This window comes from Canis lupus, chromosome 4 (genome assembly GCF_048164855.1).
Source record: "Canis lupus baileyi chromosome 4, mCanLup2.hap1, whole genome shotgun sequence".
In the NCBI taxonomy this organism is placed as follows: Eukaryota; Metazoa; Chordata; class Mammalia; order Carnivora; family Canidae; genus Canis; species Canis lupus.
Window position 1 is genome coordinate 5768682 of NC_132841.1, and position 9775 is coordinate 5778456.

The following is a 9775-nucleotide window of genomic DNA, read 5'->3' on the forward strand; positions in this document are numbered from 1 at the left end:
AAGATTTTATTTTTTTATTTATGAGACACAAAGAGAGAGGCAGAGACATAGGCAAAGAGAGAAGCAAGGTCCCTGCAGAGCCCCATGTGGGACTCAATCCCAGGACCCCGGGAACACAATCACTGAGCCACCCAAACGAACCCAAAAAAGGTGTTTTTATTAAAGCCCATGGGAGCAGGACCCATAGGCAGGAAGAGCTGCATGGGATTGTGAGGGGTGACTGATTATGTACTTTCAAGTTAGGAGGGAGGGGTGGAGATCATGGAAGTTTCCAAAAGGATTCTCACCTAAACAGTCTTAAGACTTGCAGGTTCCTGGAGGTCTGGCTGTTGTCAAGCTACGGTTGCTTTTTGCCTATAGCAATTCATTAACATTAATGCCGTCAGGAACTCCTTGGATTGTCATAGTCTACCCCTCCCAAGTATTTGTCATGGAGCTGCAAGTTGTAAGGAAATGTAATTTTACCTATATTTCTTTTGCCTTTGTTCTCTTTATCTGGGGGAAGTGGGGCTGTTAGAAAATACAAAGTCACCTCAACATGGGGGAAAGTCACCCCCTCCACAGACTCCTTATCTGGGAGGTGCTGCAGGGCTCAGGCCACCTAGATAGCACATCTTCCTTCAGGATACATCCAGCATCCTCTTACCTCTGCATCTCACATTCATCATACCTTCTGAGAGAGGTTCTGGAACGTCCCTATGTTGGACAGAGTCACCTCAGAGGCCGTTGACTTCTTGTGTAACCTAATTCCCGGAGGCCTTGAGCTTGGTCAAATCTGCGCTGCTTGGGCTTGCAGGGTTGGTTTCCAGCCCCCATATCTGGGCAAGCCAGTCCTCTTAGGCTGAAAGATGTGCCTAAAGCTGTTCTCCAAAGGAGACTGGCTGCTAGAGGGACACTTAAAAGTCATGGATTCCTTTTCAGGGCTGACCACATTCCTCAACTCTGATCCTTTAAGAGATACTTAGAATATTCTGGATTCCTAAGATTGTGCTTCAGAGAAGTAAATAAGAACTGAGGGTTAATGCTACTCTCTGTTAGAGTTCTAGCCTAACCTTCCAAGTCCTCTGACGCTGTTTGAAGAATCCTTTGAATCATTTGTAATCGTGTTCCCTTCTCTTATGCTTTGTTTAGTTACTGTTATAGCATAAAAATATATGAACCTGCATTTCTGTGATGTCTTGACAGCTCTAGATGTTTTATCATTGACTTCTCAAAACTGAGGAAGGTAGGATATTAACAGAGGATATAGGGCGGCCGGGGGTGGGGGTGGGGCACTTGGAACTGCGAAGTGACTTGTTCCGTGTTATGTCTCTCCGGATCAGACAGGGGTGCCCAAAATGTGGGGTGACCCATTGGGGTGGAAGCTGGCAGTGAAAGAATTCACCTGAGGGAGAACAAAGCAGATAGTTTACTAAACTAAAGGAAGTACTAACTACTTCCTTCTGCAAGGAAGCAGTGGGTAGGACAGCAGGGGAGAGGCTGTCTGCCTGGAGGCAGTGGGGGAGGGCTGTAAAGGGGGAAAGTGAGGAGTTACAGAACCTATGGAATTTTACTTTTTTTAGTACCTGTGCCTGGTTGTAAGGAGCCCTTTGGTTAGTTAGGGCCTCGACATTGTGAGGCAGGTTGCCTGATGGTCCTGTCTGTATTCAGCCACAGGGTTACTGTCGGTCCTTCTGCTTTGCTCTACGTTTTGTTACTCAAGCCTGTTGCCTAAAAGTGGCCTCTATTTCAGAATCACACAGTGATTAAAATGAGTTCAGGCTCATCTTCCTGCTTCCTGCGTGAGCCATCTTACCATAGGTCATGCTACATCACAGCTTTGAGGACAGCAAGTTTGATAGATGTCCTCATCTTAATGAGATGTCTGTATAGAAACTTATTTGGTGGTTTCCTCTGGAAGGAGGTAAGCTCTGGCTGTGCTTTTTTGCTATTTTTGTTCATTGCTGCATCTTCAGTGCCTAGAGTGGGTTCTGGCACGCACTGGGCACCTCAGTAAAAGTAACTGAATTAATTAAAAAGACATTGATTCCACAAAAAAAAATTTTTTTTTGTGGAGTCCTACAGAAAAGGCTGTTAGTAAAACCTATCAGACTCCCCCATCTCGAAAAAAGAAATAGGTCTCTGTACTAAGTGACATGAAATACTTCTCATAGTGAAGGTTAGGTCTCTTCAGTTATACTCTCCTTCTTTAGCACAGCTATCCTCTCCCAAAGCAGAGATAAATTAAACTTCTTTCTTGGATGGACTTAAGGTATGTGATAAAGGGGATTCCAGAAACCTCTAAGGCAGCCTTCCAAACATCAGCCCTAGAGCAACAGTATGTCTGGAAGACACCCATCCTAAATAACACCTGTGACCTGCTTAAAACAGCTTAGGATTTAAAAATTCTAGTTCATTCCATGCTAAAAAGCACTTGACAGATATCCTACAGTCAAAGGAATAAGCTCTCATGGAGTCAAGAAAAGCACCTCCCTGAACCAGTTGTCAGAGGGCTCTGGATCAGTCTAATTATAGACCGCGTTCTGCGCTTGTGGAGCTGTGGCACCTGACTTGCACGAGTCCTGGATGCACACACGAGTGTTTCAAGGATGGATTTGTCAGCCACAGACTTCTATTTCAAGCGTTTGCAGGCTGGTCATATTTTGTGCCATCGCGGTGTCACCATGAAACAAAAGAAGGAACAGGTGAGCTCCGTTGTGTGTGTGCACCTGGTCGGACAATGATTTAAGGCCAGCAGCTGGGCCGCCTGGAAATCCAGTGTCCACCGCGTAGGGCTTGGGGCAGCTGAGTTACCGGGCGGTGGACCAGGCTTTCTGAGAGGCAACTATCAGAAAAGTACATGTCAGGTAACATTTTTTGTAACAAGCTTCCTCCCTCCTCCCAGCAGCCCATCGATTCCGCGCCATCAGCCCAGTGCACGCAGCCGCTGTTCTGACGCCGGCCGCTGTGAGATCACCTGACAGGAAGCCGAAGATGGGGGTGTGCTGCAAGGCTGGGGAACCGAGGAGACAGCGGGGGCGTCGGACTGCCCCCTTCTCCGGGTCCGAGGTGGGGCGGGGTGGGGGCCGCGGCGGCCCGGACCGCAGGCGGGGCTGGGCAGGAGCGCCAGGGAGCATGCGCAGCAGGCCCGCCGCAGGCCCGCAGCCCAGCTCTGGCGCCATCTAGCGGCGGCGTCCCCGCAGCGGCCCGGAGGGAGCGCCCCGAGCTTGGTTCCGCCGCAGCCCGCCTCCGCGGCGCCCGCTGAGACTGTGCAAAGCAAGGTGGCCAGGGGCGAAGCGAAAATACTTGTACATTTATATGTCTAGGGGGGAAAATCTGGAAGATGCGCCAGGATAACATTTTGTCGGGTCTGGTCTCAGGGCCCCAGAAATTTATTTATTTATTTATTTATTTATTTATTTATTTATTTATTTATTTATTATATTTTTAAGATTTTATTTATTTATTCATAGACACAGAGAGAGAGAGAGAGGCAGAGACACAGGGAGAGGGAGAAGCAGGCTCCATGCCGGGAGCCCGACGTGGGACTTGATCCTGGAACTCCAGGATCACACCCCGGGCCGAAGGCAGACGCTAAACCGCTGAGCCACCCAGGGATCCCCCCCTTTTTTTTTTTAAGATTTTATTAATTTATTCATGATAGACATAGAGAGAGGCAGAGAGAGACACAGGCAGAGGAAGAAGCAGGCAGAGGGTTTCTTTAACTCAATTTCCCGGTTCTGTGAAAAAATAAAGAGGTGCCTAGAGTGGAACAAACAGCTTTGGGAATTAGAGACTTGGGACCCTGCTCTCAGATTTGCAACTTACAAGATAACTTCTTTGAGGCTGGGTGGATTCAAGAGGGTGGTGGTAGTTCCTCACACTCGGACCACCCAAGCGCTACTGCCTGTGCCCAGCACCGATGCCCCCAGTCCTCCAGGTGCTCATCGCCCTCTGCTCCTGGTACCCATCTGCTTTGGACCACTCCTCGACCTTCCTCTGGCCATTCGTGTCTTCTGCATCATTTCCCCCTCTCTGCTAGATAGTCCCATCAGCAGAGACATGGTATAATCATCCCATTTTAAACCAAACCTCTTGACCCTTTGTTCCTGCAGCTAGCACCCCACTTCTCCTCATTTTTATGTTATGACAAAATGTCTCCAAAGGGCTGTCCATTCCTGCTGTCTCCACTTCTCCCATTCTCTCACGACCCACCCTGTCCTGGCCCCTTCACTGAGGCTGCTTTTGCCAAGGAAGCTAGTGAGCCCCTTGGTGCTGAATTGTGGGGTCAGTTCTTAGTCTTTTCTTTTTCTTTTAAGATTTTATTTTATTTTAGGGTCGCCTGGGTGGCTCAGTTGTTGAACATCTGCTTTTGGTTCAGGTTGTGATCCCGGGGTCCCAGGATCGAGTCCTGTATCAGGCTCCCTGCGGGAAGCCTGCTTCTCCCTCTGCCTGTGTCTCTGCTTCTCTCTCTCTCTGTGTCTATGAGTAAATACATAAAATCTTAAAAAAAAAAAAAAGATTTTATTTTATTTTATTTTATTTTAGAGATAAACATGCAAGCAGGGGTGGGGAGGAGAGGGACAAGTAGGTTCTGTGCTGAGCGTGGAGACCACTGGGGCCTGAACCCAGGACCCTGAGATCATGACCTGAGCCAAAATCAAGAGTCAGATGCTTAACTGACTGAGCCACCCAGGGGCCTCCAGTTCTCAGTCTTTATCTTTGATGGCTTATTGGTAGTATTGGACACAGTCACTCACTTCTGGAAACCTTTTGTGCTCCTGGCTTCAGTACCCTACACTTGAATCTTCTCCTACTCTGGCTATCTTCCACTTTCCAGGGGCTCAGTCCTTGGATGTCTTTGCCAGTGATACTCCTTAATAATCTTATGCAGTCTCGGGGCTAAAGATGCTACCTGTATATGCTGGCTACTCCAGAGTGTCATCTCTAGGCTAGGTGTCACCTCTGAACTTCAGATTCAGATAGCCAGCTGTCTGTGACCGCTCAGACTTGGAGTCTCTAAACCGAACTTTTGATCTTTCCATCTGCATCTGCTGTCTTAGGTCATCTCCATCCTACTTAATGGTTCCTTCAGGCTTCCGGACACCCAGGCCAAAAAGATCCATCATCCTTGACCCCTTCTTTTCTCTCACCCCTCACATCCAGTCTGTCTGGAAACCTTGTTGGCTCTGCCTTCATGATTCCAGTCATTTCTCACCATCTCCACTATCACTCTTGTCCTACCCTTCTTTATCTATTTAATGCCCATCTCCTGCACAAAAAGATCAGCTCCATGAGGAGTGGGGTTGGCAGTTTTGTGTGTTGCTCTATCTGTAGGGCTTCAAACCATGGCCTGCTTGGTACTCAATAAACATTGGCCAACAAATGAGTGAATGAATGAAGCAATTGGTGAATAGCGGGTACTTAATAAATGGTAACAATTGTTTCACATTGTCCTTCTTAGATACCTAATTTGAATAGGAAATTAAAAGAGAAAATTGCACTGTGAAGCAGCAATCAGATACATCCACTTATAGTATGTATAGTTTACTTCAAAACACTTCAGCAAGGGGCTTTGGCTGGCTCGTCGGTGGAGCATGTGACTTTTGAGCTCAGGGTTGTGAGTTAAACCCCACAGCTGGATGTAGAGCCTTCTTAAAAATATCATAAAAATTAAATAACACACTTTAGTAAGAAAAGAAATACATGAAGCCAAGCTGGCAAAGCTCAAGAAGTGTGAAATTGAACCAATGTGCCCATGCCTGTTACACTGTATTCTTTCTACTCTTTCTGTAAGAAAACTTTAACAAGAGAAAAGAAACAGAAAGCATGCTATACAGCCTTTGTGGGAGACTCATGACAGCAGCATTTTGCTGTTGATTCAAAGCGACCTGCCAGTGGAGCCAGAGGCCTGGGACTGAGGACCCTGCTCACCTCCCAGGCCCGTGCAGACAACCACTGAGCAGCTTGGCAGGCCTGGTGCTGCCTCCACTTGGTTCCCTGTCCCCCACTGTCCCAGTGGCTTCTGAAAGGTGACCGGGCCAACCTGAAATGCCAGCTGCTCCTCTGAGACAAGCAGCTCTCAAGCTGCTCAGCTGTTCTAGCAAGAAAAACCTTGTGGTGCTGAGCCAAATGTATGGCTTTTGAACTTGGAGGGTGAAAAAAATTGTTAAATCTAAGCCAGAGGCCTACCAGAACTATCCACCGAAGCTACACAGAAAGGAAATAGACTTTCTCTCCGAGTGGCTTCAGTGGGATAACTCGAGACAGTATTGGGTTTAGGGTAACTGCATGTTGGAAGGTGGTCACAAGTGATGTTTTCTTTCCTGGCTTCAAAGCAAAACTCTGAGAACAGTCAGTCCATTTTACTGTTATCTCTAGGTTATGGGATTGGGGTGATATTTTTCTCACAGTTTCCTATATTTTTAAAATTTCCGCCTTCACCACATATTATTCTCATAGTAAGAGAAAATAAAAGTGTGGCTTTTTTCTCTCTATCTGCTGTGTCAGTTGGGACGCTTTCTGCTGTGACAAATCCAGATCAAACTAAAGCAGATGAAGGAGCTGCTGCTTCATAGGCATATCCTGGACCTGCCTTCCTATCTCTCCTCATCCTGGGGCCTCACTCTAGATTTAGCTGTTTTCCAGCAGATGCTTCCCTTGTGGTCACAATGCAGCTGTAAGGGCTTTGGACTTGTATCTTTCCACCTGCTAGTCCGGTAGGAACAATTCCTAGCACCCCCACCCCACCCCCGCTCCCCAATTCCTGGCAAAATGTTCTTAGGACCTCACTGGCTCATCTGCCCACCTATAACCCGATGCTGAGGCAAGGGAGATAGAGCAATGGACTGACTTGTGTCTTGGTTACATGCCTCTCCCCTGGGATGGAGGTGGGACCCTCTCCCCGAAGCGCAGGGGCTAAGGGGTAGGGAACCATAGTTTCCTAGAGGGAATTTGGTGTCCAGTTAACAAAAGAGGAGGAGTAGATAGATGGCAGATAGCAGAAAATCACAAACGTGGTCTTCCTCCCTACTCCAGAAATGATTTGTAATAACCCCAGCAGGAGAAAACTTAGGCTAAGGAAAGCTACAGTCATGGAGTCCAGAATGTAGTTCTGAGCTTCCTGGCAACTAAGGCAAAAAGGGAAGACTACCTGCTCATCAGGATTAAGCAGTAAGGAAGGACCCACAACTTGACAAAACTTTCCTAAGATAACAAGGTTCATTTTAATTTGTCCTCTCCCTCTTTTCTCTGTCCATCTCGAGCATTTCTTACTACTTTACTTTTTTTTGTCTTTCTTGGGCAGTCTTCACCTTTTTCTTGTGTACTGGGAGGAGTCCTTGTCCCTTGGCTCTGCCTGGAGCCACCATATGGCCTGCTGCCCTTTCTTCTACAGTTGAGTAGGAAACTCTGAGAACATTTGGGGTGATCCTATCACTGTGCTGCAGGAGATAGCAAACCTGAACTCGAAAGGCTAAAAACCCACTGATGTCCGATCATCAGTCCTCCAGAAACAAAGGGTCAAGAGACTAGGAATTTAGTTCTGTTTCTCCTTGAGTCACCTACACCCCACCCCTCACCAACTGACTCCCCTTCCGTCCCCCTTTTGAAGAGGACTGAGCTGGACCTGCTGGTGACACCAACATTCTGCCCGGCTGCGAAAAGCGCACTGCGCAGTGGGAAAGTACAGTTCTCCTCCCGAAACCCATTTCACAATGTCTTTTGCATCAAAAAACTTCTCAGTGATCTTCCTCCAGACCACATAGTTTCTCACAGATCCCGAGAGTTTCACACTCCATTCTTTTTCCTGTGTTGACAAGTGGAGGAAGCACATCTGTTGGGGCCAGGCGTGGTGCTGGCCCCCTCAGCCCTGCTCTCCCAAGCCCCCCTGTCGATGAAGCAGGAGCAGAGCCCGCACATCCCAGCAGCCACTGGCCTGCGGGGAGCCTTCCTGACACAGGCCCTGGTTGCTTTGGGAAAAGAAAATGTTGACCGGAAGACCCCTTCCTCCCCACTCCTAGGCTTCAAGTTTACAAAGTAGCTACAGGGCCCTGTCGATCCCCCCAAATGAAGGAGAGGAGGGCACTTTTTGGCCTTACTACTGCTTGGGGTGTTTTCTTCCCTAGAGTGGTCCTATTTGCACCTTTCTAATGGCTAACACCCACCTCCTCCCCCTACCCCCACCCCCCCACCGAAAAGCCAGGCAAGAGGCTAATTTGACTGTAGAAAGGAAGTGATCTGTAACCTTTCCTGTATGATCTGTTCAGGCTCTCTTCTATGCTGTTCCTACAGTCTGAACTTTAGTATTTTGCCTCCGTGTTTGGTGGGATCGTCTATAACCGGCGTTTTGATTATGGTCCTTTTACTTCGCAGAACATTACGTGAGTGGGTGGCAGCCACCTGCATCTCCAAGGGGAGGACCATTGCTCAGAATTGGCCGTAGGTATTTCAGCGGACTGTTGAAGAATAGGATGTGACCTAATAAGAAGAATATGCTTTAGGTTGCCTGCCGCGGTAGAAGAACATCCCCACCAAAAAGAACGTTTTTCGGCTGCTTTGTCTCTCCAGGACCCAGTGGCTTGCTTCCATCACAGACACCCCGCTAGGGCACGATTCATGTTATATACTTAGAAGCCTTATTTTAAAAATTGGATTGCAAAGCAGAGTGTATCTCACATGATTCAACATGGTTTTTCTTTTTTCCAATGGTTTTTGTGAATCTATTATGAATGAACTAATTTTGCTTTAAACAAAAGGTCTTTTATTATGCTGATACCGCATAAACACAGATGAAAGGTTTTCTCCCTGAGAATAGTTGTTAGTTCTCAACATGAAAGAATAATGAGCATTTTCACTGATGGCAGTAACTTTGACCGTTGTATGGTGAAAGAAAATGATTTACCAGTACAGCAAATTTGTGCCTTGTCTTAGCAAGCGGTCACTTATGAAATTGCCCATTCTGGGTCCTCTCCCAGGACTTCCCTAAAGTAGAGAAGTTGTAACCATTACCCTGAACTCAGGAGATTTCCTTGAAACCAGCAAATGTTTCCCGTTGGCAATGGGAATGTAAACATGACTCCAATTAGTGAATATACGACTAGCTCCTTCCTATCTGTGAGTTTAGCTGTGTTAGCTAAGTGAGAAAAATCTTTCCCTTTGTCTTCCCAATTACTCATCTCCAGTGGAATTCCTTACAGTCAGTTCACAGGCCTTTAGGGATGATCAGCTCATTTTTTAAAAATTGTGGAGGGAATACTCCCAAACACATTTTATTTTATTTTTTAAGATTTTATTTATTCACGAGACACACACAGAGAGAGGCAGAGACACAGGCAGAGGGAGAAGCAGGCTCCCTGTGGGAAGCCCAATGGGGGACTCAATCCCAGGACCCCAGGATCATGCCCTGAGCCGAAGGCAGATGCTCAACTGCTGAGCCACCCAGGCATCTGTCAGCTCATTTTTAAACATTGACTAAAAATCTGCTAACAGTGTATTTAAGTCCTGTAGGTTAGGATAATGCCCTCAGAAGTTTAGCTTACAACCACTCTTATGGGTCGTGTTCCCTGCATTTCCTTCTGGGGGATGCACATGAGAAGAACAGTGATCAATGTAACTTTTGGGTTTCTTTGGGAGGAAACAGATCTTTGTTCTAGTGCTTCACACTCATTACAGGATTATTAGGAAAGGATGAGAGAGAGAGAGAGAGAGAGAGAGAGAGAGAGAGAAATGCAGGTCTCCACGAAAGATCATCGCCTCTGGGCCAAAAGCTTAAAGTGTGTATATGTGGCGATAGAGT

The 9775-nt window shown here is 47.1% G+C and overlaps 1 long non-coding RNA gene across 2 annotated transcripts; it reads left to right on the forward strand.

The window, feature by feature from the left end:
- Positions 1-2544: 2544 nt before the first annotated feature.
- On the forward strand, positions 2545-8734 carry LOC140631769 (uncharacterized). Of its 2 annotated transcripts, none has more exons than XR_012029283.1 (3): positions 2545-2684; positions 2885-3048; positions 8353-8734. It is a non-coding gene; the product is annotated as an uncharacterized lncRNA (long non-coding RNA). The 2 variants fall into 2 exon arrangements; XR_012029282.1 differs by having other exon boundaries at positions 2885-2979.
- The last annotated feature ends 1041 nt before the right edge of the window (positions 8735-9775 follow it).